The 25,064-nt window shown below is 39.5% G+C and overlaps 1 long non-coding RNA gene and 1 pseudogene across 1 annotated transcript in view; both read right to left on the reverse strand.

Annotated features, from left to right (window-relative positions):
• The window catches only part of Snhg14 (small nucleolar RNA host gene 14), a 1,177,441-nt gene that overhangs the window by 633,007 nt on the left and 519,370 nt on the right, over nt 1-25,064 (reverse strand). The window lies entirely within an intron of this gene.
• On the reverse strand, nt 17,291-17,379 carry Gm22373 (annotated as a pseudogene).

Genomic DNA, 25,064 nt, shown 5'->3' on the forward strand with positions numbered 1-25,064 from the left:
CAACTTTTGAGCCTTCAATCATGGCTCCAGTCCTTCTCTGATCAATACTTCTGGATCTTTGCATGATGCAAAATCAATCTCCTCTGAGGGTTCATAATTCTACCTCATAGGTAGCAGGCTTAATTAGGGTCAGCTGAAAAGCACCTCTCTCTCTCTCTCTCTCTCTCTCTCTCTCTCTCTCTCTCTCTCTCTCTCTCTCTCTCTCTCCTTCTCTCTCTCCTTGATCAACTTCTTCTATTTTTGCTTGTTTCAACTTGTGTACATTTATTCTCTGTAAGTCCCTACCAGCAATTACCTGAGATAGAATGTATACTTACAGTCCATCATTGGACTGAATTAAGTGACTTCTATAGAACAGTTAAGGTAAGGACTTGAAAATGCTGTAGGGGATGGAATACCAACTGTAGCAGCAACCTAGACCCGGAATATTTTCCAAAAACTGAGTCATCAAACAAATAGCACACATGGGCGGTTCCTGGTCCCCAGCACTTATGTAGCATCTTCTCTACATACACTGAACCTACTAAAAGGGAACATAGAATGGGTAACCTTTAATTACTAAGTATAGAATATATTTTCATGATAAAACACTAGTATCATAGGCTCTAAGAGTAATCTTTTATACATGAGATATCATGCAACTGATGGCCTTCTGTATAACAAAAGACATCTTCAACATTACTTATTTTGGCCTATAGAATTTGAAGATATCTTCACCAACTTCACATCTGACAGATGTCTAATATCCAAAATACATAAAAATTCAAGAAGAAATCTATAAAACAAACATTCCAGTAAAAAAGGAGGTACAGATCTAAACCCAGAATTATTAACAGATGAACTTCATTTCAAGAAATTCTTCTTAGGTAACATTCAAAACTATCCGGAGATTTAAATTCTAAATTATTTTGTAATTCTATGTTACACCTGTCAGAATTTCTAGTATAAGAATGTCAAGTGCCTGCTCATGCTGGCAAGGATGGGAACCAACAAGCAAGATTTTACAGTGATAATGGTAATGTAACCTTATACAGTCACTTTAGAAGTCAATATGGAGTTTTCTCAGAAAATTGGAAATTAATCTACTTCATGACCTACTTATACCACACCTGGGCAATAAACACAAAGTATGTTCCATCCTATCACAAGGACACTTGTTGAACTATGTACATAGCACACATATTCCTAATAACGAAAAACTGAAAACTATGTAGATGTCACTAAACAGAAAAATGGGTAAAAAAAACAAAAAACAAACAAACAAAAAAAACAGTGCCAGGCATCGTGGCGCACACCTTTATTCCAAGCATAGGGAAGGCAGCATCAGGCAGATTTCTGAGTTTGAGGCTGGCCTGATCTATAGAGTGAGTTCCAGGACAGACAGAGCTACAGAGAAACCCTGGCTCAATACCTCCCCCCCGAAGAAAATACAGTACATTTACTAAAAACAGTGTTAAAAAAATGGCAACATAAATTTTGTAGGTAAATGGATGGACCTAGAAAAAAAATCACCCTGAGTAAGGTAAGCTAAATCCAGAAATATATGGCATGTTCTCCCTCAGAAGTTAATATTTTCTATAAAATAAAAGAGAATCCTGGAGAGCATCTGCGGGAGCCATCTTTGTTCCCGGATGCTGCCAAGACTAGTCTGCACAGGTGAGAGTGTGGACTACAAAAGCTAACAGCATCTGGGACAGGCAGGAGCCACAGAACTTCTGTGGCAGACCCTGTTTCAGGCTGCAGATATCCAGGCACCTTCCCTGCCAGAAAAGAAGTGTCCACCCCGTCCAGGAGGGCTTTGATGGAGCATCTGCAGGAGCCATCTTCATTCCTGAATCCTGCCAAGACTAGTCTGCACAGTGAGAGTGTGGACGACAGAAGCTAACAGCTTCTGGGACAGGCCCTGCTTCGGGACTTCATCTTCTGCCAGGAGGCAAGTCCAACATGTGCACCTTCTCTGCAAGAGGAGAACTTGCCTGCAGAGAGTACTCTAACCACTGAAACTCAGGAGAGATCTAGTCTCCCAGGTCTGCTGGTAGAGGCTAAGATAATCACGAAAGGAACAAGCTCTAACCAGAGACAACTAAAAAAAAACTGACTCCAGAGATTATCAGATGGCGAAAGGCACACATAAGAATCTTACTAACGACCTTGCCAGCAGACTCGCCCGACACCCGCAAGGGCCCACACAGGATTCCCCATGGGATCCTAAGACCTCTGGTGAGTGGAACCCAGCGCCTGCCCCAATCCAATTGCGCAGAACCTGAGACTGTGGGAAATAGGGAAGCAGACTACCCAGGCCTGACCTGGGGCACAAGCCCCTTCTGCTCCACTCGAGCCCCAGGGTACCTTGCCAGCGGACTCGCCCTACACCCGCAAGGGCCCACACAGGATTCCCCACGGGATCCTAAGACCTCTGGTGAGTGGAACACAGCGCCTGCCCCAATCCAATCACGCAGAACCTGAGACTGTGGGAAATAGGGAAGCAGACTACCCGGGCCTGACCTGGGGCACAAGCCCCTTCTGCTCCACTCGAGCCCCGGGGTACCTTGCCAGCGGACTCGCCCGACAACTGCAAGGGCCCACACAGGATTCCCCACGGGATCCTAAGACCTCTGGTGAGTGGAACACAGTGCCTGCCAGGAGGCCGGTTCGAACACCAAATATCTGGGTACCTTCCCTGCAAGAAGAGAGCTTGCCTGCAGAGAATACTCTGCCCACTGAAACTAAGGAGAGAGCTACCCTCCCAGGTCTGCTTATAGAGGCTAACAGAGTCACCTGAAGAACAAGCTCTTAACAGTGACAACTATAACAGCTAGCTTCAGAGATTACCAGATGGCGAAAGGCAAATGTAAGAATCCTACTAACAGAAATCAAGACCATTCACCATCATCAGAACGCAGCATTCCCACCCCACCTAGTCCTGGGCACCCCAAAACAACCGAAAATCTAGACCAAGATTTAAAAACATTTCTCATGATGATGATAGAGGACATCAAGAAGGACTTTCATAAGTCACTTAAAGAATTACAGGAGAGCACTGCTAAAGAGTTACAGGCACTTCAAGAAAAGCAGGAAAACACAACCAAACAGGTAGAAGTCCTTAAAGAAAAACAGGAAAACACATCCAAACAGGTGATGGAAATGAACAAAACCATACTAGAACTAAAAAGGGAAGTAGACACAATAAAGAAAACCCAAAGCGAGGCAACGCTGGAGATAGAAACCCTAGGAAAGAGATCTGGAACCATAGATGCGAGCATCAGCAACAGAATACAAGAAATGGAAGAGAGAATCTCAGGTGCAGAAGACTCCATAGAGAACATCGACACAACAGTCAAAGAAAATACAAAATGCAGAAGGATCCTAACTCAAAACATCCAGGTAATCCAGGACACAATGAGAAGACCAAACCTACGGATAATAGGAATTGATGAGAATGAAGATTTTCAACTTAAAGGGCCAGCTAATATCTTCAACAAAATAATTGAAGAAAACTTCCCAAACATAAAGAAAGAGATGCCCATGATCATACAAGAAGCCTACAGAACTCCAAATAGACTGGACCAGAAAAGAAATTCCTCCCGACACATAATAATCAGAACAACAAATGCACTAAATAAAGATAGAATATTAAAAGCAGTAAGGGAGAAAGGTCAAGTAACATATAAAGGAAGGCCTATCAGAATTACACCAGACTTTTCACCAGAGACTATGAAAGCCAGAAGAGCCTGGACAGATGTTATACAGACACTAAGAGAACACAAATGCCAGCCCAGGCTAATATACCCGGCAAAACTCTCAATTACCATAGATGGAGAAACCAAAGTATTCCACGACAAAACCAAATTCACACAATATCTTTCTAAGAATCCAGCCCTTCAAAGGATAATAACAGAAAAGAAGCAATACAAGGACGGAATTAACGCCCTAAAACAAGCAAGAAAGTAATCCCTCAACAAACCAAAAAGAAGACAGCCACAAGAACAGAATGCCAACCCTAACAACAAAAATAAAAAGAAGCAACAATTACTTTTCCTTAATATCTCTTAATATCAATGGACTCAATTCCCCAATAAAAAGACATAGACTAACAGACTGGCTACACAAACAGGACCCAAAATTCTGCTGCTTACAGGAAACCCATCTCAGGGAAAAAGACAGACACTACCTCAGAGTGAAAGGCTGGAAAACAATTTTCCAAGCAAATGGTCTGAAGAAACAAGCTGGAGTAGCCATTCTAATATCGGATAAAATCGACTTCCAACCCAAAGTTATCAAAAAAGACAAGGAGGGACACTTCATACTCATCAAAGGTAAAATCCTCCAAGAGGAACTCTCAATTCTGAATATCTACGCTCCAAATGCAAGGGCAGCCACATTCATTAAAGACACTTTAGTAAAGCTCAAAGCACACATTGCGCCTCACACAATAATAGTGGGAGACTTCAACACACCACTTTTATCAATGGACAGATCGTGGAAACAGAAACTAAACAGGTACACAGTGAAACTAACAGAAGTTATGAAACAAATGGACCTGACAGATATCTACAGACCATTTTATCCTAAAACAAAAGGATATACCTTCTTCTCAGCACCTCACGGGACCTTCTCCAAAATCGACCATAAAATTGGTCACAAAACAGGCCTCAACAGATACAAAAATATTGAAATTGTCCCATGTATTCTATCAGACCACCATGGCCTAAGACTGATCTTCAATAACAACATAAATAATGGAAAGCCAACATTCACGTGGAAACTGAACAACACTCTTCTCAATGATACCTTGGTCAAGGAAGGAATAAAGAAAGAAATTAAAGACTTTTTAGAGTTTAATGAAAATGAAGCCACAACATACCCAAACCTATGGGACACAATGAAAGCATTTCTAAGAGGGAAACTCATAGCTCTGAGTGCCTCCAAGAAGAAACGGGAGAGAACACATACTAGCAGCTTGACAACACATCTAAAAGCTCTAGAAAAAAAGGAAGCAAATTCACCCAAGAGGAGTAGACGGCAGGAAATAATCAAACTCAGGGGTGAAATCAACCAAGTGGAAACAAGAAGAACTATTCAAAGAATTAACCAAACGAGGAGTTGGTTCTTTGAGAAAATCAACAAGATAGATAAACCCTTAGCTAGACTCACTAGAGGGCCCAGGGACAAAATCCTAATTAACAAAATCAAAACTGAAAAGGGAGACATAACAACAGATCCTGAAGAAATCCAAAACACCATCAGATCCTTCTACAAAAGGCTATACTCAACAAAACTGGAAAACCTGGACAAAATGGACAAATTTCTGGACAGATACCAGGTACCAAAGTAGAATCAGGATCAAGTTAACCTTCTTAACAGTCCCATATCCCCTAAAGAAATAGAAGCAGTTATTAATAGTCTCCCAGCCAAAAAAAGCCCAGGACCAGACGGGTTTAGTGCAGAGTTCTATCAGACCTTCAAAGAAGATCTAATTCCAGTTCTGCACAAACTTTTTCACAAGATAGAAGAAGAAGGTACTCTACCCAACTCATTTTATGAAGCCACTATTACTCTGATACCTAAACCACAGAAAGATCCAACAAAGATAGAGAACTTCAGACCAATTTCTCTTATGAATATCAATGCAAAAATCCTCAATAAAATTCTCACTAACCGAATCCAAGAACACATTAAAGCAATCATCCATCCTGACCAAGTAGGTTTTATTCCAGGGATGCAGGGATGGTTTAATATATGGAAATCCATCAATGTAAACCAGTATATAAACAAACTAAAAAACAAAAACCACATGATCATCTCGTTAGATGCAGAAAAAGCATTTGACAAGATCCAACACCCATTCATGATAAAAGTTTTGGAAAGATCAGGAATTCAAGGCCCATACCTAAACATGATAAAAGCAATCTACAGCAAACCAGTAGCCAACATCAAAGTAAATGGAGAGAAGCTGGAAGCAATCCCACTAAAATCAGGGACTAGACAAGGCTGCCAACTTTCTCCATACCTTTTCAACATAGGACGTGAAGTATTCGCCAGAGCAATTCGACAACAAAAGGAGATCAAGGGGATACAAATTGGAAAAGATGAAGTCAAAATATCACTTTTTGCAGATGATATGATAGTATATATAAGTGACCCTAAAAATTCCACCAGAGAACTCCTAAACCTGATAAACAGCTTCGGTGAAGTAGCTGGATATAAAATTAACTCAAACAAGTCAATGGCCTTTCTCTATACAAAGAATAAACAGGCTGAGAAAGAAATTAGGGAAACAACACCCTTCTCAATAGTCACAAATAATATAAAATATCTCGGCGTGACTCTAACTAAGGAAGTGAAAGATCTGTATGATAAAAACTTCAAGTCTCTGAAGAAAGAAATTAAAGAAGATCTCAGAAGATGGAAAGATCTCCCATGCTCATGGATTGGCAGGATCAACATTGTAAAAATGGCTATCTTGCCAAAAGCAATCTACAGATTCAATGCAATCCCCATCAAAATTCCAACTCAATTCTTCAACGAATTAGAAGGAGCAATTTGCAAATTCATCTGGAATAACAAAAAAACGAGGATAGCAAAAACTCTTCTCAAGGATAAAAGAACTTCTGGTGGAATCACCATGCCTGACCTAAAGCTTTACTACAAAGCAATTGTGATAAAAACTTCATGGTACTGGTATAGTGACAGACAAGTAGACAAATGGAACAGAATTGAAGACCCAAAAATGAACCCACACACCTATGGTCACTTGATCTTCGACAAGGGAGCTAAAACCATCCAGTGGAAGAAAGACAACATTTTCAACAATTGGTGCTGGCACAACTGGTTGTTATCATGTAGAAGAATGCGAATCGATCCATACTTATCTCCTTGTACTAAGGTCAAATCTAAGTGGATCAAGGAACTTCACATAAAACCAGAGACACTGAAACTTATAGAGGAGAAAGTGGGGAAAAGCCTTGAAGATATGGGCACAGGGGAAAAATTCCTGAACAGAACAGTAATGGCTTGTGCTTTAAGATCAAGAATTGACAAATGGGACCTAATGAAACTCCAAATTTTCTGCAAGGCAAAAGACACTGTTAATGAGACAAAAAGACCACCAACAGATTGGGAAAGGATCTTTACCTATCCTAAATCAGATAGGGGACTAATATATATCCAACATATATAAAGAACTCAATAAGGTGGCCTTCAGAAAATCAAATAACCCCATTAAAAAATGGGGCTCAGAACTGAACAAAGAATTCTCACCTGAGGAATACCGAATGGCAGAGAAGCACCTGAAAAAAAAAATGTTCAACATCCTTAATCATCAGGAAAATGCAAATCAAAACAACCCCGAGATTCAACTTCACACCAGTCAGAATGGCTAAGATCAAAAATTCAGGTGACAGCAGATGCTGATGTGGATGTGGAGAAAGAGGAACACTCCTCCATTGTTGGTGGGATTGCAGGCTTGTACAACCACTCTGGAAATCAGTCTGGCGGTTCCTCAGAAAATTGGACATAGTACTACCGGAGGATCCAGCAATACCTCTCCTGGGCATATATCCAGAAGATGCCCCAACTGGTAAGAAGGACACATGCTCCACTATGTTCATAGCAGCCATATTTATAATAGCCAGAAGCTGGAAAGAACCCAGATGCCCCTCAACAGAGGAATGGATACAGAAAATGTGGTACATCTACACAATGGAGTACTACTCAGCTATTAAAAAGAATGAATTTATGAAATTCCTAGCCAAATGGATGGACCTGGAGGGCATCATCCTGAGTGAGGTAACACATTCACAAAGGAACTCACACAATATGTACTCACTGATAAGTGGATACTAGCCCAAAACCTAGGATACCCAAGATATAAGATACAAATTCCTAAACATATGAAACTCAAGAAAAATGAAGACTGAAGTGTGGGCACTATGCCCTTCCTTAGAAGTGGGAACAAAACACCCATGGAAGGAGTTGCAGAGACAAAGTTTGGAGCTGAGATGAAAGGATGGACCATGTAGAGACTGCCATATCCAGGGATCCACCCCATAATCAGCATCCAAACGCTGACACCATTGCATACACTAGCAAGATTTTATCGAAAGGACCCAGATGTAGCTGTCTCTTGTGAGACTATGCCGGGGCCTAGCAAACACAGAAGTGGATGCTCACAGTCAGCTAACGGATGGATCACAGGGCTCCCAATGGAGGAGCTAGAGAAAGTACCCAAGGAGATAAAGGGATCTGCAACCCTATAGGTGGAACAACATTATGAACTAACCAGTACCCCGGAGCTCTTGACTCTAGCTGCATATGTATCAAAGGATGGCCTAGTCGGCCATCACTGGAAAGAGAGGCCCATTGGACACGCAAACTTTATATGCCCCAGTACAGGGGAACGCCAGGGCCAAAAAGGGGGTGTGGGTGGGTAGTGGAGTGGGGGTGGGTGGGTATGGGGGACTTTTGGTATAGCATTGGAAATGTAAATGAGCTAAATACCTAATAAAAATGGAAAAAAAAAGAATCTTACCAACAAAAACCAAGACAACTCACCATCATTAGAACCCAGCACTCCCACCTCAACCAGTCCTGGGTACCTTAACACACCCTAAAAGCTAGACCGAGATTTAAAGGCATATCTCGTGATGATGGCAGAGGACATCAAGAAGGACTTTAATAACTCACTTAAAGAAATACAGGAGAGTACTGCTAAAGAATTACAAGTCCTTAAAGAAAAAGAGGAAAACACTTCCAAACAGGTGATGGAGATGAACAAAACCATATTAGACCTAAAAGGGAAGTGGACACAATAAAGAAAACACAAAGTGAGGCAACACTGGAGATAGAAATCCTAGGAAAGAAATCTTGAAACATAGATGCGAGCATCAGCAACAGAATACAACAGATGAAAGAGAGAATCTCAGGTGCAGAAGATTCCATAAAGAACATCAGCACAACAATCAAAGAAAATGGAAAATGCAAAAAGATCCTAACTCAAAACATCCAGGAAATCCAGGACACAATGAGAAGACCAAACCTACGGATAATAGGAATTGATGAGAATGAAGATTTTCAACTTAAAGGGCCAGCAAATAACCTCAACAAAATTATAGAAGAAAACTTCCCAAGCCTAGAGAAAAAGATGCCCATGAACATACAAGAAGCCTACAGAACTCCAAATAGACTGGACCAGAAAAGAAATTCCTCCCGACACATAATCATCAGAACAACAAATGCACTAAATAAAGATAGAATATTAAAAGCAGTAAGGGAAAAAGGTCAAGTAACATATAAAGGCAGACCTATCAGTATTACACCAGATTTTTCACCAGAGACTATGAAAGCCAGAATATCCTGCACAGATGTTATACTGACACTAAGAGAACACAAATGCCAGCCCAGGCTACTATACCCAGCCAAACTTTTAATTACCTACCATAGATGGAGAAAACAAAGTATTCCACAACAAAACAAATTCACACATTATCTTTCCACAAGTCCAGCCCTTTAAAGGATAACAGAAAAAAATTACAAAAATGGAAACCATGTCCTAGAAAAAGCAAGAAAGTAATCCTTCAAGAAACCTAAAAAAAAAAAAAAAAAAAAAAAAAAAAAAAAAAAAAAAAAAAGACGACAGCCCCAAGAACAGAATGCCAACTTTAACAACAAAAATAATAGGAAGCAACAATTACATAGACATAGAATAACAGACTGGCTACACAAACAGGACCCAACATTCTGCTGCTTACAGGAAACCCATCTTAGGGAAAAAGACAGACCCTACCTCAGAATGAAAGACTGGAAAACAATTTTCCAAGCAAATTGTCTGAATAAACAAGCCGAAGTAGCCATTCTAATATCTAATAAAATCGACTTCCAAGCCAAAGTCATCAAAAAAGACAAGGAGGGGCACTTCATTCTCATCAAAGGTAAAATCTTCCAAGGGAACTCTCAATTCTGAATATCTATGCTCCAAATACAAGGGCAGTCGCATTCATTACAGAAACATTAGTAAAGCTCAAAACACACATTGCACCTAACAGAATACTAGTGGGAGACTTCAACACACCACTTTCATCAATGTACAGATCATGGAAACGGAAACTAAACAGAGATACAGTGAAACTAAAAGGAGTTATGAAACAAATGGATCTAACAGATATCTACAAATATTTTATCCTAAAACAAAAGGATATACCTTCTTCTCAGCACTTCATGGTATCTTCTCCAAAACTGACCATATGGTCACAAAACAAGCCTCAACAGATACAAAAATATTGAAATTGTCCCGTGCATCCTTTAAGATCAACATGTACTAAGGCTAATCTTCAATAACAACATAAATATTAGAAAGCCAACATTCACCTGGAAACTGAACAACACTCTTCTCAATGATACCTTGGTCAAGAAAGGAATAAAGAAAGGAATTAGGGACTTTTTAGAGTTTAATGAAAATGAAGCTACAACATACCCAAACCTATGGGACATAATGAAAGCATTTCTAAGAGGAAAACTCATAGCTCTGAGTGCCTCCAAAAAGAAACTAGAGAGAGCACACATTAGCAGCTTGACAACACACCTAAAAGCTCTAGAACAAAAGAAAGCAAATTGACCCAAGAGGAGTAAATGGCAAGAAATAATCAAACTCAGGGACAAAATCAACCAAGTGGAAACAAGAAGAACTATTCAAAGAATCAACCAAATGAGGAGCTGGTTCTTTAAGAAAATCAACAAGATAGATGAACCCTTAGCCAGACTCACTAAAGGGCACAGGGACATCATCCTAATTAACAAACTCAGAAATTAAAAGGGAGACTTAACAACAGATCTTGAAGAAATCCAAAACACCATCAGATCCTTCTACAAAAGGCTATACTCAATAAAACTGGAGAACCTGGATGAAATGGACAAATTTCTAGACAGATACCAGGTACCAAAGTTAAATCAGGATCAGGTTAATGATCTAGACAGTCCTATATCCCCTAAAGAAATAGAAGCAGTCATTAGTAGTCTCTGAACCAAAAAAAGCCCAGGACCAGATGGGTTTAGTGCAGAGTTCCATCAGACCTTCAAGGAAGATCTAATTCCAGTTCTTCACAAACTATTCCACAAAATAGAAGCAGAAGGTACTCTACTCAACTCATTCAATGAAGCCACAATTACTCTGATACCTAAACCACAGAAAGACCAAACAAAGATAGAGAACTTCAGACAAATTTCCCTTATGAATATCGAAGCAAAAATCCTCAATAAAATTCTCGCTAACCAAATCTGAGAACACATCAAAACAATCATCTAACCTGACCAACTAAGTTGCATTCAAGGGATGCAGGGTTTGTTTAATATACAGAAATCCGTCAACATAATCCATTATATAAACAGACTCAAAGTAAAAAAAAAAAAAAAAAAAAAAAAACATGATCATCTCTTTAGATGCTGAGAAAGCATTTGACAAACTCCAACACCCATTCATGATAAAAGTCTTGTAAAGATCACAAATTCAAGGCCCATAACTAAAAATGATAAAAGCAATCTACAGCAAACCAGTAGCCAACATCAAAGTAAATGGTGACAAGCTGGAAGCAATCCCACTAAAATCAGGGACTAGACAAGGCTGCACACTTTCTCACTACCTATTCAACATTGTACTTTTAGTCCTAGCAAGAGTAATTTGACAACAAAAGGAGATCAAGGGGATACAAATTGGAAAGGAAGAAGTCAAAATATCACTTTTTGCAGATGATATGATAGTTTATATAAGTGACCCTAAAAATTCCACCAGAGGACTCCTAAACCTGATAAACAAGTTAAATGAAGTATCTGGATATAAAGTTACCTCAAACATATCAATGGCCTTTCTCTACACAAAGGATAAACAGGCTGAGAAAGAAATTAGGGAAACAACACCCTTCTCAATAGTCACAAATAATATAAAATACCTTGACTTGAACCTAACTAAGGACATGGATGATCTGTATGATAAGAACTTCAATTCTCTGAAGAAAGAAATGAAAGAAGATCTCAGAAGACGGAAAGATCTCCCATGATCATGGATATGCAGGATCAATTTAGTAAAAATGGCTATCTTGCCAAAAGAAATCTACAGATTCAATGCAATCCCCATCAAAATTCCAGTTCAGTTCTTCAACGAATTGGAAAGGGCAATCTCCATATTCATCTGGAATAAAAAAAAAAGAAAAAGAAAAACCATAGGATAGCTAAAACTCTTCTCAAGGATAAAAGAATCTCTGATGGAGACACCATGCATGACCTAAAGCTGTACTACAGAGCAATTGTGATAAAAACTGCATGGTACTGGTATAGAGACAGAGAAGTAGACTAACGGAGTAGAATTGAAGACCCATAAATGAACCCACACACCTATGGTCACTTGATCTTTGGCAAGGGAGCTAAAACCATCCAGTGGAAAAAAGACAGCATTTTCAACAAATGGTGCTGACACAACCGGCAGTTATCATGCAGAAGAATGTGAATTGATCCATTCCTATCTCCTTGTACTAAGGTCAAATCTAAGTGGATAAAGGAGCTCCACATAAAACCAGAGACACTGAAACATATAGAGGATAAGGTGGGGGAAAGCCTCAAAAATATGGGCACAGGGGAAAAATTCCTGAATAGAATAGCAATGGCTGGCTTGTGCTGTAAGATCGAGAATCGACACATGGGACCTCATAAAATGCAAAGTTTCTGCAAGGCAAAAGACACAGCCAATAAGACAAAAACACCACCAACAGATTGGGAAAGAATCTTTACATATCCTAACTCAAATGGGGGACTAATATCCAACATATATAAAGAACTCAAGAAGGTAGACTCCAGAAAATCAAATAACCCCATTAAAAATGGGGCTCAGAGCTGAAAAAAGAATTCTCACCTTAGGAATACTGAATGGCAGAGAAGCACCTGAAAGAATGTTCATCATCCTTAATCATCAGGGAAATGAAAATCAAAACAACCCTGAGTTGCCTCCTCACCAGTTAGAATGGCTATGATAAAAAATTCAGGTGACAGCAGATGCTGTTGAAGATGTGGAGAAAGAGGAACATTCCTCCATTGTTGGTGGGATTGCAAGCTTGTACAACCACTCTGGAAATCAGTCAGGTGGTTCCTCAAAAAAATTGGACATAGTGCTATTAGAGGTTCCTGAAATACATCTCCTGGACATATATCTAGATGATGTTCAAGCCGGTAAGGACACATGCGAGACATCTTGGTTCCAGGACTCAGCCCAGAATAGTCTGGACACGTGAGAGTTTGTACCACAGAAGCTAACAGCTTCTGGGACAGGCAGGAGTCACAGAGCTTCTGAGGCAGCCCGCTTTTCAGGCCCCAGACATCCAGGCACCTTCCCGGCCAGATGATAGGTGTCTGACCAGCCCAGGAGGGCTTTGGCTGAGCATTGGCAGCAGACATCTTGGTTCCAGGACTCCGCAGAGAGTAGTCTGCACAGGTGAGAGTATGGACTACAGAAGCTAACAGCTTCTGGGACAGGCCAAAGCAACACAGCTTCTGGTACAGGTCCTGTTTTGGGCCTTCATCTTCAGCCAGGAGGGAGGTCCAACAGCCAGATATCTGTGCATCTTCCTTGTAAGAGGAGAGCTTGCCTGCAGAGAGTGCTCTGACCACTGAAACTCAGAGGAGAGAGCTAGTCTCCCAGGATTGCTGATAGAGGCTAACAAAATCATGAAAGGAACAATCTGTAATCAGAGACAACGAAATCAACTAACTCCAGAGATTACCAGATGGCGAAAGGTAAACATAAGAATCTTACTAATAGAAACCAAGACCACTCACCATCATCAGAACCCAAAACTCCCACCTCAACCAGTCCAGGGCACCCCAACACACCCGAAAAGCTAGACTGGGATTTAAAAGCATATCTCATGATGATGGTAGAGGACATCAAGAAGGACTTTAATAACTCACTCAAAGAAATACAGGAGAACACTGCTAAACAGGTAGAAGACCTTAAAGAGGAAGCACAAAAATCGCTTAAAGAATTGCAGGAAAACACAACCAAACAGGTGATGGAAATGAACAAAATAGTCCCTTGTGAGACTATGCTGGGGCCTAGCAAACACAGAAGTGGATGCTCACAGTCAGCTATTGGATGGATCACAGGGCCCCCAATGTAGGAGCTAGAGAAAATACCCAAGGAGATAAAGGGATCTGCAACCCTATAGGTGGAACAACATTATGAACTAACCAGTACCCTGGAGCTCTTGATTCTAGCTGTATATGTATCAAAAGATGGCCGAGTCGGCCATCAATGGAAAGAGAGGCCCATTGGAGTTGCAAACTTTATATGCCCCAGTACAGGGGAACGCCAGGGCCAATAAGTGGGAGTGGGTGGGTAGGGGAGTAGTGGAGAGGGTATGGGGGAACTTTTGGGATAGCATTGGAAATGTAAATGAGGAAAATACCTAATAAAAATATTTTTTAAAAAAAGAATCTTCATGAAAAGGTGAAATAAAAAATTTTCCAGGTCGATTCTGTATGGGTGAGACTAGGAAGAGGAATTATGGTAGGGGCGAGGGCATGAGAAAATACTAGAAAAAAACTAAACTGGGGGCATTTCAATATGGAAATGTAGTGCAATGGAAATTCTGTGAAATCTATTACCATAACCTTAGCATAGACTCCTAGTAATGAGAGACACAAGGCCTGATCTGGCCTCTTCTTAAAAAGGTAAGACCTAAATGTGGGTGACTGAGACATCAACATGGTCACAAAAGATTCAGCCTCTGGTTTGTCCTTCCTCAAGAATATGATGAGACCAGTGCATAGTAGAAAAAGGATCAAGGAGACCAGAGAGATTTCATGCAGCAACTGATTGGAGTGTACCACAACCAAACATTAGGCAGATCTTGCGGAGTCCCACTGATAAGGATTTGAAAAATTAGGAGGATCAGGGGATAGACTAAGAGATTACACCCCATAGAATCAATGGACCAGGACTTATGGGATCTTAAAGGACAGGAACTTGAAGCTATCTCACCTAGGTCCTCTAATGTATGCCATGGGTAGTCTTGTGGAAACACAAATCATGAGAGCAGGAGCTGTCCCTGACACATTTCCCTCCTTGTAGGACCCTTTCCCCTTTACTGGGTTGCCTTTCTAGCATTGATGTATTGGTATGTACCTGGTCTTATTATAGCTTCTTAAATCACATTTGGTTGATACCCCAGGAAAGCTGTACTGGCTAGTTTTGTGTCAACTTGGCACAGCTGGAGTTATCACAGACAAAGGAACTTCAGTTGAGGAAATGCCTGGAGGCATTTAGATCCAACTGTAAGGTATTTTCTCAATTAGTGATCAAAGGGGAAAGGCCCCTTGTAGGTAGGACCATCTCTGGGATGGTAGTCTTGGGTTCTATAAGAGAGCAGGCTGAGCAAGCCAGGGGAAGCAAGCCAGTAAGGAACATCCCTCCATGGCCTCTCCATCAGCTCCTTCTTCTCGACCTGCTTGAGTTCCAGTCTTGACTTCCTTGGTGATGAACAGCAGTATGGAAGTTTAAGCCGAATAAACCCTTTCCTCCCCAACTTGTTTCTTGGTCATGATGTTTGTGCAGGAATTGAAACTCTGACTAAGACAGAAGTCTAGTATTATCTAAGGGCAGCAGAGGGGGATTTTGTGGAGAAGGGTGGAAAAGGGGGAGTTTGGGGCACAGGGTGAGAGGAAACTGCGGACAGGATGTAATATATAAGAGAATACAAAAAATTAAAGATACAAGAAAAAAAAGTCCTCCCAGAAAACACTGACAACTTAGTACACTATTAAGGGAGATCTCTTCTCAATATCTACCAGCTAGGAGCTAGAAATCAACACTGGCCATGTTCACCAGTAAAACCATACCTTCATGAACAGCTCTTCACATTACTTGGGCTTCTGACTTCTGATTTGCTATTGTTGTGTTAAAAACTCTGTCCTAGTAAAGGGAAATGGTTAACCTGCTCAACAGCTTACTCTTACATTTCACCCAACAGTAATGAGAAGATTGTCTAGATCAATTTGTCAACAACAATCTGCTCTCTTTCTGTTCCTGTCATTCTGCTCTGTCTCTGTCACTTCCTCTATCTGTCTTTCTCTGTGTGTCTCTCTTTGCCTCTGTTTCTTTGTCTGTCTCTGTCTCTCTGTCTCTCTGTCTCTATGTATTTCTGTCTCTGTCTCTGTCTCTCTCTTACACACACACACACACACACACACACACACGAGCACACACACACACACACTAATACTCTCTCTGACATTGAAAAAATTGGTCAAACCTGTTTGAATGATCACTAGAAGTCAAGAAACTTCAAAAAGATGCTGAAACACTCAACATTTCTTATTGCCACAAGAGCCAAATTCAAGGACAGGATCTTCTTAAAGATGTCAATGACCATGTGGTAATGTTCAAGCCTAGTCTTGAATCTGTGGCAGCTTGTGTGTCATTTGGCCCATCTTCTAATGAACCTATACATAGCAACCAAACATACCTTAGGAACACACAGAATTACTCTTGCTCTCTTCCCAAGCAGGGTGCATGGAAAAACATCCTGGTGGTCAGCACCACAGTCTGCCTACTCAGCTACAAAGGAACTTACCAACATTAAACTCTCTCTCTCTCTCTCTCTCTCTCTCTCTCTCTCTCTCTCTCTCTCTCTCTCTCTCACTCTCTCTCTCTCTTTCTCCCTCTCTCTCTCTTCCTCCCTCCCTCTCTGTCTCTGTCTCTCTGTCTCTCTGTCTCTCTATCTCTCTGTCTCTCTCTGTCTCTCTCTTACTCACACACACATACACACACACAAACACACACACACACACACACTCATACACACTCACTCAGGCTTTAAGAATTTAGCACCAGTGCAAATTACTCCTGTATCCTTGATTAGAGTGTCTTTCTCTGAAGCAGCACTGCAGGGCTCCAATAAACTTCAAGGTTTCTAAGAAGACTACACACAAGGCCTAGAATCCCCTGAGTGTAGATTCAAGCTTTGGGGGCACTGCTACTCCTATTTATGATTCAGATCTGATCTCTGCCTGCAGGCCACTCCTAGAAGCTACCAACACTACCATTTCTTTCTTGAGAATGTACCTCACCAAGAGCATGGGGATGTTACCAGCAAACCCTATATGGGTTGTTTTCATGAATACTACACATGATAGCAGAGTCCTAAAAAGATTGGTCTCTCATCAAGGTATCTGATATAAATAAAAGAGGACACAAAGTATAGAGGATTATAAGCCTATATGACTCCAGGGGATGTGGGTGATTCAATGTGATAAATCTCAGTCCAGAAGAGAGTGGTGCTATTAAGTAATCAATCATTTTGTTCAGCTTTCCAGAGAATCTTTGAGAATCATCATTGATCAAGACACACTATAGTACCCCTTCACAAAGCTTTTCAAGGTACTATGCAGAGTGTATACATCACTGAGTATGAAAATTCCAAAACTTTCATCATCAAGGGACTTTCATAGTTACTAAAACTGACAGAAAATGAAAAAAAGCTTTCAAAGTCACTAAAAGTGCTGTAGGTCCTGACAGGAGTGGATAAAGTTATGGTACATCCTTGCAGTTTCAGCAAAAATGCTAGAATCATTAGCAATTGGAGAAATTCAAATACATCTTACCTTTAAACTCCATTGGTCCTCAGGTAAGACAGACATACCAAGCAACTTTTCTGGAGTCTTATTCTAATATTCTCATCCCTCATCCAAAGATGTTGACCATGTATCTCTTCACTGTGTCTATGGGCACCACAGAATGTGACCTTGAGAAGACAGATCAAAGCACATACCTCAATTATAAAGGGCCAAATGCAAACTGGTGTTACCCTGTCTCCCTTCCTTGCCTTCAGGATGACCTCTGTACATATCTGCAGTAACAAAACTAATCCCAGGACATAGAAGACATCAAGTAACTCCAAACACTTACCTATATGTGTAGAAAGACCACAGGCACTCCTACGAAGTCTTCATTCCTAATACATGCTGAGAAGCTTTAGACCAGTGTTTCCAAATTTTTATCCTATTGTCCTTCCAGTTTTCCAGCAGTAAGTGACATACTTTCTAAGGCAATATGAACCAAACTCCACTCTCTTTGTATTTGTTTATATTGGCCTCTTTCTGTCTTTCTCTGTATCTATCTACCAATATGTTTCACTAGGTAATTTTTCAATTGGCCACCAAACTGGAGACCAAACAACCCTTCTGAGACATATCACCAAAACTTCAGTTCATAATACAATATGTTGCCATTTTTCTTATAAAGTTCATTCAGACCCAAAAGAGACCCCCCTGGCACACTGTGGGTGTGATAGAAAATACAGATCAGTCCCATTCTTTGGCCCAAATCTTGCCTTCAAGTTTTAAATATGCAAAAGGAGTGATAAATTCCAAATAGCTGGAACTCAGCAGCTATTGTTGACATTCTCTGTCAACTCTGGCAACCCTCATGTACTCTCCATGATAAAAAGGCTCAGAACAAAACAGAAATATGTACAAGGCCTATAAATATGAAAACATAGACATGTCACTATTCTGAGGTCCACATTATTAGGTAGCCTCACTGTGGCAACCATCAACATTTTTAAGGCTTGTTCAAGACATGTACTGTCACAATTTAATAGAAAGCCCATACCCATCACTCTCATATCTTTGTTTTGCTAGATTCCTAGTGGAAGCCACTTTGGTGACCCAAACATTTCCAGGGAACTATCGTGACTATGTTAAGTCGATATATTATCTATATTATTTATATGGTCGATATTATTTCTATACAGCTTGATACACTTATATCATACAGACATTCACAGATCTTAATATTTTTACCTGTTTACTCTGAAATTCAAGACTAAATTCTAGGTGCACATGTATGGGTGTAAGTCAGGGAAACAAACATGGATATGGATGCCTTCCATGACTAACACATGTGTCCCTTGCTCTCTTTCTAAGCAGGTCCACCTAACTATTTTCAGCTTGTCAACAACACAAACAGCCTATTTCATCACAGGACTGTTTTGGCCATCTGATAAAAAATCACTCAACACAACGGGCCAAAGATTCCATGTCCCACAGCAGAGTACCTCCAGCCTTTAACAGCTTCAGACATGGTCTCTTGCTCTCTTTTCAACTGTGGATTGCAAATCATGTTCTGACATTCAGGGACCCACACTTTTCCTATTTATTACCAAGGCAGATGTAGCACATGAATATGGATTACACTAATAATATCCCCAATGAAGCAAATTCTAAGACAGAGTCTTATTTCAATGCATTTCTTTGACACACTACTTCATGGTAACTAACAAACTCAAGCCTGGTAAAATCTCCACACAGAAAATATGTATTTTTAGATGGTAGGTAACTATGCATCTGCTGTTTGTGTCTGTGACTATGTTATCTTATTTCTTGCCACTTTTGCCTACATAGAAACATTACCACAGGGAGATTCCTAAGTACCCAAATTATGCTCACTACAAACATGTCTGTTTATCAAGAAATGTAAAAACTTGGGCCCTTCTGTAAGGTGACTTTGCCAAATCTGGTGGTCAGCAAGGGCAGTGCAATGACTTAGAAATATATGTATGACTTGTACAGTACTTAGATGAGTGAATGTGCTGCATTTTAGTCATGATTATAATGGTGATAATGAGTAATCACTTATTTGGTTAGGCACTTACAAATAAATGTTTGACTGGAAAATACCATTTTGGCCAAGTAGCAATTGTTGGGTGCTTGCAATCAGGTGGTCGGTATACTCTTAAAATTGCAGAAATATGATAAGTATGTTGAAAATTAAGACCTTCCACTTTTCCAAAGTAGTAACTGTCAGAAACTTTAAATGTGAGAGATGGTAGGATTTCACAAGTTTGTGCAATTTTAGGTCATAATACTTCTAGAAAAACCTTAAGAGTCATGAAGACTTTGAGAAATTAAAATAATGCTTACCAGTATCCTCTACTTTCTTCTGTGGTACCTGCACCTTGGACCATATTTCATGAGACACTATTAGGTGCCTTTCTCCATTCATAAATGATTGGTTCTTCCTCTTATTGGACTGAAGGTATGACTCATGGGAGTAAAATTTTGAGGTGAAAATATAAGCATATACAATCTCTACAGAGGGATACATTGTGGCATTGCACCACTCCAGTCTGACTGGGAACACCAGGTAAACCTATTCCTTTCCTTCCCATGATCTCTCTACACCATTTTATCAGACTGCAATGTCAGTATTTTTCCCAAGGGTCTCTGCAGATGGAAGTGGTTTAGTCTCAAGGTCTTGCTCTCCAGTGGTCTCTCTGTCTAGCCAGAAGAAATGTCTTTTATCTTTTTTGACAGTAGTCACTGACAAAATCCTAAGGCTTCTAATACATCAAATACTTCCAACCAACACAAATGAGTATTAAATTTTCATCAGTGATCATCGTCTGACAATGTCTCTCCTATTCAATATTCATTCATTAATGGAATTTCCAAGGACAAGTTTATTGGGTTTCACTGACCAGTGCTAGCCCTGAAGCTAGGCATTTCCCATAATGAAAATATCCAAAACATCACCTTCAAATAGTATTCCTCCATGTCGTCATTATCTCCAAATGGGTGAACATTTTTCTACCTTGTTTTATAGAGAATGGTCAGCCTGATACACTAGTAGCACTTCTACCTCCCTATCAATATTCTTCATACCATCTAGGTTTATGAGACACTAGAAATGTTTCTATCTCCCTGCTGTCTCTTTGTCTCTCTCTGTGTCTCTCTGTCTCTATCTTTGTCTGTCGATATGTTTGCCTGTCTCCTTTCCATTTTTGTAATCAATGCACAATTCATCCATCTGAGAAGACTGCAATCCATTAACTTCATAAAAGTTTTCTTGTCTATGGTGTCTCCCCACACCTGTAGACTTCTGAGTCTTCAACTTCTCAATACATTTTGGCACAGACAATGCCCCTTCTGGACCACTAAATTGAACATGGTGTTTTAATATTCATGTGATGATATCTCTGGGATATCTTCAACTACACCTTGTTTGACAAGAAGCACTTCCTCCACTGACCAAGTCACTGAGGACTGCGTGTTTCCACCTACACTGCCTCTATTTTTCAGGGTAAATCATATTAATACTCAGTTCTTCCAATATAAACCTAGGGAAAGAGAAGTTAGGAAGGTATTGGAAATGGAACTAAAAATATAGAGAAGGAGTATTTTCCTGCTAATAGTCTGCCTGATAGGTCCTCAGTACAATCAAAGGGCTCTGTAAGCCAGGCCTTTACCTTCAGAGCTACTATATGACTGTCAATGTTCTGCCTACTCAGGTTTTGGGGCTGACAATGCCATGAAAGACGCACAACAGGATACAAAGACTACAATGACAGAAACAGAAATCTGTAACTTTTCCAGAGATCTATCTAAAGAGGATCCCTTCACAAGGGGCAGCTGTGTGCATTCATGAAGTATGTACAAAGCAATGATAGTTCTTCAGTGACTATAAAATTCCAGAGTGAATTCCACCGTGGCTGTACATATAAGACAAAAAGTATAGTTGGATCCCCGGGTATGGCAGTCTCTAGATGGTCCATCCTTTCGTCTCAGCTCCAAACTTTGTCTCTGTAACTCCTTCTATGGGTGTTTTGTTCCCAATTCTAAGAAAGGGAAAAGTGTCCACATTTTACCTCCAAATGCTGACACCATTACACACACTAGCAAGGTTTTGCTGAAAGGACCCAGATATAGCTGTCTCTTGTAAGGCTATGCCAGGGCCTAGCAAACACAGAAGTAGATGCTCACAGTCAGCTATTGGAAGGATCACAGGGCCCCCAATGGAGGAGCTAGAGAAAGTACCCAAGGAGCTAAAGGGGTCTGCAACCCTATAGGTGGAACAACAATATGAACTAACCAGTACCCCCACCCCACAGAGCTCGTGTTTCTAGCTGCATAGGTATCAGAAGATGGCCTAGTAGGCCATCATTGGAAAGAGAGGCCCACCAGTACAGGGGAACACCAGGGCCAAGAATTGGGAGTGGGGGAGGAGGGGAGTGGAGGGGAAGGTATGGGGGTACTTTTGTGATAGTATTGGAAATGTAAATTAAGAAAATACCTAATTAAAAAAAAAGTCTAGTTGGAAGTGTTGGAAAATAACTAATTTCCATAACGGTATTAATTTGCAATACTATCTTCAGTGTATAACATTCTTCTCCATATCCTTTCATATTGCTTCATGACATCAATTTGTACTGATGTACTCTAGTGTCCCAAGGTACTTCTAGTTTGCATTCCCCTGATGGGTATGGATATTGCATACTTTTAAAATAGTTATTGACCATTCATGTTTCTTTTGTAAACTGTCCTACATTCAAGGGTCTACTTTTAACCTTCCACAAAAGAGAATTAAAGATGTAGCTAACATTTGTCCCAGCTATTTATCTCCTAGGTATATACCTAGAGAATGCCACACGCTATCATAGAAAATGGTATTTGACCAAAGAAGTGGAGCAAAACTAGTGAATGAAGCAACAATGAACATTTGGTAAATCTGTTAAGGTTCATAATATAACTATTCAGGTTTTAAGAAAAATTAAATCAGAAAATTTGTAGAAAATATATGTAAAATATACAATATTAAGTGGAGTTACAGATTTCATGAGGAAAAGGTCCTTAAGGACTATAGAAGTAAGTTATCAGCAAGTTCTTTACAGTTAAGTTTTAACTTAAAAATGAAAAAGGGTTCAAGTGAATAAGAAATGAAAGGTGAAGATGATATGTTCTATCATCATAGAACATATATTTCATTGATTAGCTTATGTAAAATCTGAACATAAGATAATGAGTTACAATTGGACAAAAACACATTGCAGGATATGTTTATGGTATTTACATCTGTTCAATTAAGTCTTCAAATATTTCAGAACTCCATAATAAGAGACTTAATATAAAAAAAAATAATACAAGTGGAGGAAGAATGTGAAATACAAAAAAAAAAAAGAGGAAAGAAGCAATAGAGTCAAATAGTGATGTCCCTACTTCATTTTTAAAATGTTATTCTATTTGTGAGTATGTTGGGGTGGGTGGGGTGGGTGGGAGTGTAAGTAAAACTTAGTTTGTCAGTCTTGGTAACAAGTAGCTTTATCTACTGAGCATTTGTGCTCCATCTTCTTTTTATGCGAAGAAAATTACAACACAAAAATATAAATATGAGGAAAATAATGACAAGAAATCATTATGAATAATTTAAAATATCCATTTGATAAAATTGGTTTATTTACCACATAGAGAAGCATATGCATATAACATTTGATATGGATATATACATCAATGTTTCAGACATAAATGGTTCTCAGCAAAAATGAATGAACTTTTCAATCTGGGACCTTTGCCAGCTAATTTGAACATACATTATCATAATCACTAGACATAAATCAATTACTTAATTAAAATTATGATTGATACATATATATCAATAATAACAAACATAATTATTCACTATGATGAGTACTCTTAATGCTTCACATATTTTAAACTTCAAATTACATACTATAAGTGATTTTCTAAAAGTGAAATAGTGATAAAATATGCTAATTTTCATCATATATCTCTATCTTAATTAGTTTTTCAATATTATCTGGAATTTAAATTGCTTTAAATTTTGTTTGCAAATATTTCATCGAATCTCATAGGTGAAAAAAGAAAATTCATTTCTTAATATATCTTTTATAATTCTGATCTTATTTTATATGACAGTTAATCCTTTAGTAAAAAAATGTACATAATTGAATATATTTTTATATTTGTGGCCATTTATAACACATTTTTGAATCATTCATGTATGTACTTTCTCACATTTTCCTATCATTCTTACTTTTCCGGTTGATTTAAATGAACCTTTCACAAAATATGCTAAGTATATTTTGAATACATAATTGATGGAAAAATAAGACTTATTTACAAGTTAATCTTAAATTAATAATTCTAGAATACTCTAGCATTAACCTTTAGAGCCACACAACATAGAAATAAGGAAATGTCTAAAATAGAATATAATTAGAATGAATATGACACATTGGTTGCATATATTGTTTAGTCTAAATTTAATAGGCTAAATATTACCCTTTTCAGTAGTCATTTTGTTACAACGTGTGTTAATCATTGTTCAAGTGATACATATAAAAACAATATTGCTAAGAAACAAGACTTACATATAAATGTGATGAATAGAAAAATATAAAAAAAGATAATGCCCATTCAATTAGGAACTTCAAAGAGCAAATGTGGTGGCCAACCAATAACTGGCACAACTTGAGCTATATCACATAGGCAAGAAAAAAATCCCTAACACTATAAATGATACTGTTATGCTTATCGAGAGGAGCCTAGCAAAACTGTACTATCAGAGTCTCCCCCAGAAGCTAACAGAAACAATGCAGAGACCCACAGCTAAAGATTAGGTGGGGTTCACAAAGTCTTGTGGAAGAGTTGTGAGGATTGAGGAACCCAGAGTGAGTAGAGAATCCACAAAATTGACCAACAGAGTTAACTAACATGGAACATTCAGAGACTGAACCACCAACCAAAGAGGCTGAATTTATTCCTCTGCCTCCCCGCACACACACACATGCTGCAGACATGCCGCTTGGACTTCAAGTGGGTACCCCAACAACTCAAGTGGGTGGATTGCCCTGTCTCTGTTTTGACTTCATATCCAAGGTGGGGAAAAAAACAGACTTCCCCTTCTATGAGAAGAAGGGCAAGGTAATGGGTCAAGAGATTTGTCGGGGTGGGTTGTGGGGAGAACTACAGATTTGGGGTGAAAGAGAGGGAGGAAGGAAGGAAGGAAGGAAGGAAGGAAGGAAGGAAGGAAGGAAGGAGGGAAGGAGGGAGGGAGGGAGGGAGGGAGGGAGGGAGGGAGGGAAGGGAAGGGAGGAAGAGAGGGAAGGAGGGAGGGAGGGAAAGAGAGAGAGAGAGAGAAGAAAGAAAGAAAGAAAGAAAGAAAGAAAGAAAGAAAGAAAGAAAGAAAGAAAGAAAGAAAGAAGGAGAAAAAGGTTGTCATGTAATAAGTT

Source organism: Mus musculus, chromosome 7 (assembly GCF_000001635.26).
Source record: "Mus musculus strain C57BL/6J chromosome 7, GRCm38.p6 C57BL/6J".
Classification (NCBI taxonomy): domain Eukaryota; kingdom Metazoa; phylum Chordata; class Mammalia; order Rodentia; family Muridae; genus Mus; species Mus musculus.